At 27.8% G+C, this 5,429-nt stretch overlaps 1 non-coding gene across 1 annotated transcript; it reads right to left on the bottom strand.

Annotated features, from left to right (window-relative positions):
• Nucleotides 1–563: 563 nt before the first annotated feature.
• Nucleotides 564–674, bottom strand: LOC140885725 (small nucleolar RNA R71). Its single transcript, XR_012151142.1, has one exon. It is a non-coding gene; the product is annotated as a small nucleolar RNA R71 (small nucleolar RNA).
• Nucleotides 675–5,429: the final 4,755 nt, after the last annotated feature.

Consider the following 5,429-nt stretch of genomic DNA (forward strand, 5'->3'; position numbering starts at 1 on the left):
ACTGAAAATGTTTTAAACATGGACGATAATTCTAATAATCAAGATAATAATAATAATAATAATAATAATAATAATAATAATAATAATAATAATAATAATAATAATAATAATAATAATAATAATAATAATAATAATAATAATAATAATAATAATAATAATAATAATAATAATAATAATAATCATCATCATCATCATCAAGAACATGAACAACCAAGAACACTTAGGCACCATATGAATCCAATAAGAACTAGTACACCATCTTGTTTAGTTTTTCCTCCTGATACATCTAATTTCAATTTTAAGCCACAAGTCATTCAACTTTTACCAAATTTTCATGGCTTAGATTCTGAAAATCCATATTTGTATTTAAGAGAATTTGAGGAGGTTTGCAACACTTATAATGATCAAAATTGTAGCATGGATATTGTTCGATTAAAGCTTTTCCCTTTTTCCTTAAAAGATAAAGCTAAAACATGGTTGCAAAATTTGAGATCAAGTTCAATAAGATCATGGGAAGAAATGCAACAACAATTTCTAAAAAAGTTTTTTCCTTCCCATAGAACAAACTCTTTTAAAAGACAAATTACAATTTTTTCTCAGAAACAAGGGGAAACATTTTATCAATGTTGGGATAGATATAAAGAGTTACTTAATACATGCCCACATCATGGTTTTGAAATATGGAGAATAGTTTCTCACTTTTATGAAGGTTTAATACCTAAAGATAGGCAAATGATAGAATTCATGTGTAATGGAACTTTTGAAGATAAAAACCCAAATGAAGCTATGGAATATTTGGAGTCATTAGCAGAAAATGCTCAAAATTGGGATAATATAGGCTCAATTGAACCACCAAGTAAAACCAATAATTCAGCAAATGGGGTTGGTATTTATCATCTTCAAGAAGATGTAGATATTCAAGCTAAACTTGCATCCTTAGCAAGAAAAATAGAGTCATTAGAAATGAAAAATAGTGATCAATTAAAAAGTGTTCAAGAAATTGTCTGTCATATATGTGATACACATGATCATCTTACAAAAAATTGTCCTACTTTGTCTTCATTTAAAGAATGTCTCCATGAACAAGCAATTATGTTAACAATTTTAAAAAACCAACATTAGATCCTTTTTCACAAACATATAATCCTGGTTGGAGAAATCATCCCAATTTTAGTTGGAGGAATGATAATAATGCACAACCTTCACAACAACCTTTTCAAAATAACCAAAATCATCAAGGTTATGCTCCTTATATCCCACCTCCAAGAAAATATTTTGAAGATGAAATTCATGCATACATTCAAAAGCAAGAGTCTATCAATATTCAAAACATTCAATCTATGAATGATTTGAAAGAAACTCTTGCAAAATTTGCATCTGCACTTAATATTCATGAAAAAGGAAAATTTTCATCTCAACCACAACCTAATCCTAAAAATCAAGATAAATTTGATCAAGTAAAATATGTTATTACTCTTAGAAGTGGTAAAATAGTTAATGATCCATATAGTGATGAAAACAAAGATCAATTAAACTCAAAGAGTAAGGATTCAAATCCTGATACTTTTGAGAAAGATGATGCTTTGAGTCCTAAAAATAAGAAAATTGATGATAAAATAAATAAACATGTTTCTTTTCCTCATGCATTAGTAAATAATAAAAAACAAAAAAATGATTCTGATATTTATGAAGTTTTTAAACAAGTAAAAATAAATATTCCATTATTAGATGCTATTAAACAAGTGCCTTCTTATGCAAAGTTTTTAAAAGATTTATGTACTGTGAAAAGACAATTGCATGTAAAGAAGAAAGCATTCTTAACGGAGCAAGTAAGTTCTATTATTCAAAATAATTCTACCTTGAAATATAAAGATCCTGGTTGTCCAACAATTTCATGTATTATTGGAAAAAATAAAATTAAAAAAGCTTTGTTAGATTTGGGAGCAAGTGTGAATTTACTTCCTTATTCAGTTTATGAAAAACTTAAGTTGAGAGATTTAAAGCCTACATCTGTCACTCTTTTACTAGCCGATAGGTCAATCAAAATACCTAGAGGTATCATAGAATATGTGTTAGTTCAAGTCGATAAATTCATATATCCTGTGGATTTTATTGTTTTGGATACACAACCAATAGAAGTGCATAATGAAATTCCAATAATATTGGGACGTCCATTTCTCGCAACTTCAAATGCTTTAATAAATTGTCGAAATGAAATAATGAAATTATCTTTTGGAAACATGACTTTGGAACTTAATGTGTTCAATTTGAGTAAACAACCAAGTATTAATGAAGATGAAGATGATAATACAATAGAAACTATCGTGGAAGAATGTCAACAAGATAACTTAAATCAACAATCTGATGTTTGTTTAGTGAAAAATTTTGATTCGGAAAATATTTTTGAATCAAAATTATTTGAAAAAGACAATCAACTTGAAGAAGATAATGTAGTAGCCGATCAGTTATCAAGAATAATTTCTGAATCATCTCAAAATAAAATACCAATAAATAAAAATTTTCCGGATGATCAACTATTTTATGCTACTACTATGCCTTGGTCTGCTAATATTATAAATTTTCTTGTAACAAAGAAAATGTCTTCTCATTGGAGTTCACAAGATAAAAATAAATTATTCAAAAAGGTAAAAAAATTTTATTGGGATGATCCTTATTTGTTTAAGTATTGTCCTGATCAAATTTTTCGACGATGCATACCCGACAATGAGGCAAGTAGTGTCATTAAATTTCTTCATTCTGAGGTATGTGGAGATCAATTGTTGTCAAAGAAAACAGCTAAAAATGCAAAAATTTATAAAGATAAAACTAAAGCCTTTTATGATAAAAATATTATGAGAAAATCTTTTGAAAACAGGCAAAAAGTTTTACTTTATAATTCTTGCTTGCATTTGTTTTCAGAAAAACTTAGATCACAATGGTGTGGACCATTTATTGTTAAAAAATTTTATCTTCATGGTGCTGTTGATGTTGAAAATCCTAAAAATAATAATGTATTTAAAGTTAATGGGCAAAGACTTAAACCAATTTTAGAAAATAAAATTCTTGATGATGAATTTATGCCTTTATATGATCCAACTTAATTGTTATTAATATTTTCATTTTATTTTTGCAGAAATTAGGTCACTTCCCGGTTAAGTGGCAGATAACGGTACTCCGTGGCTCTTACAGTCGGTTAAATTGGTTTCCCACAATAACTAATCCAAAAAAAAAAAAAATTCTTTATTTTCAAAATGGAAGAAGCTATCAAAGAACATGGAAAATATATTTGTTCTTCTGTTTCTAAAAAGGTTCGAAGAATGATTTATGAATGCAGACGTGAAAGATTGAGAATGCTTATGCAAAAAAGAATTCCGGAGGATATTCGTCTTATAATTGATGCCAAGGTTCGAATAGGTGGCGAAGTTACAAAATTCTTACATGTTAGAAATATGTCCGGACTAGGAAAAAACACCTATGCGAAGAAAAGGAGGGCAAAAGGGTTAGATGTTTGTCATAAATGTGCCAGATGGACTTGTAACAAACGATGCAGATCTTTGGGATGTGTTTTCATAAATAGAGAAGATAAAATTGATTTCATTAAGAATGGACTGAGTAAAGAGTCATTGGATGATATCTCATTGACTCTTGAGACGCATTCTAGTGAAGATGTACAAGGTCAACTTCTCCGTTTAAGAAAACTATTCCAAGCGCAGCGTCATGGTAATGGTCTTGGGAATCTGACTAAAAAAGACCCTATTTGCCAATTTATAAGAAAATTGGATGGGAAGCCAACCCTCAACTCATAAGAAGACGTTGAAGTCATCATTGATTCAACATGTCACGAAATGGTTTGTGTTTGTTCCTCATCTTCAATAAATTCCAGGTGATATCTCTTTCATCATGTACTCTTTTTTTTAATAAAAAAAATTAAAAAAATGTCATATTCAGGTTTGGGGGAGGGTTTATCCTTTAAAAAAAAAATTAAAAAATTAAAAAAAAATATATTTCTATAATAATATTTATTTTTCTTTTTCAATGGCAGAGTAAGGATTCAAAAACTCCTGACACGCATTAGTTTTTATTTATCATCTTATCACAATAGATTAGATTTTAATATTCCGTATATATTTAAATTGCAAACTACTAAGAAAATGAAGTCTTTTTGTATAGATGTTTATTTATTCTTCTTTTTATCAATTTAATAGAAAATATATAATTGATGGGATATAAGTTATAAATAATATATAATTGTGTGTTTTCAAATAACATATTTTCTAAAACTTTTATGAGTATATAATTAAAGTGATATTGATTGAATGAATAATAACATGTATAATTGAGGGAATTAATTTGTAAAAGTGCAATATTTACTCACATAAATTTTGTGAGTGAGGGGTAGGGGTGAGAATTGAGAAAACAACTTATAAGCTTTTATTGATTATTAAGAAATGGTTGATTACTAGATTAAACCCATTTTGAAAAAAAAAAAAAGAAAAATGAAAATTGGCTGCAAAGTTGTTTGAAGTTTGATTGTAAAGATGTAGAGTATTAATACCTCTACTATAATTATTAATGTAATAGATTTACCTCATAAAAAATAAAAAAAATAAATAAACTTTGAAAAAAAAATGTTACATTTTCAAAGTTTATTGGAGGTATTTGATTATGTAAAAACAATTTTGCAGCCAAGAAAAAAAAAACAAAAAAAAAACAAAAAAAAAAATGGGTTTATTCTTTGTAAATTATCCTATCTTATTTTCAATATTAGGTTATTTGATGGTCTGCTTTACTAGCCATTTTCAAAGAGTGTATAATTTTCTTCCAACTTCATGAGTGAAAAACAGCTATATATGAAATACTTTAACCCGAGAGAATATGGAGTTGAGACTTTTACATTAATATTCCTGATGATATACATGTTATGAAAATGATTTCTATTATCCTTTTAATTATATTATTTTCAAAGTTTTTAGAAAATATTTATGTAAAAAAAATATTTATATATATTTAATATTTTGATATTGTGTGAAATATATATGTATAGCCCATCCAATTACATATTAATATATTGGTTGATAATGAGATTTATAAATAAACATATGGATCGATCTCGTACTCACGAGTATATTACTTGCAGACAACCTACACTTGGGTGAATTACAATTTAAGTTGTAGCAACAACAACCGAAAAATCATCTCAGATTTGCACTGCACTCCGATACCAACAATCTTAAGATGAATTACAACTGTGCATTATGAAATGTCATCCTCATCTACCGCCCATGTTCTTGCCCCATTCCAGCAACACATGTTGAGAAATTGGAAAAGTTTGGAGGCCATAACTTCGAAAAGATGATGCTCTATCATACTACATTGCTTCTGGTGAATTTTATGCATGGGAGGGCTCCAACAATATCTGAGAAGGAAAT

The sequence above is a fragment of the Henckelia pumila genome, chromosome 2 (assembly GCF_033568475.1).
Source record: "Henckelia pumila isolate YLH828 chromosome 2, ASM3356847v2, whole genome shotgun sequence".
In the NCBI taxonomy this organism is placed as follows: domain Eukaryota; kingdom Viridiplantae; phylum Streptophyta; class Magnoliopsida; order Lamiales; family Gesneriaceae; genus Henckelia; species Henckelia pumila.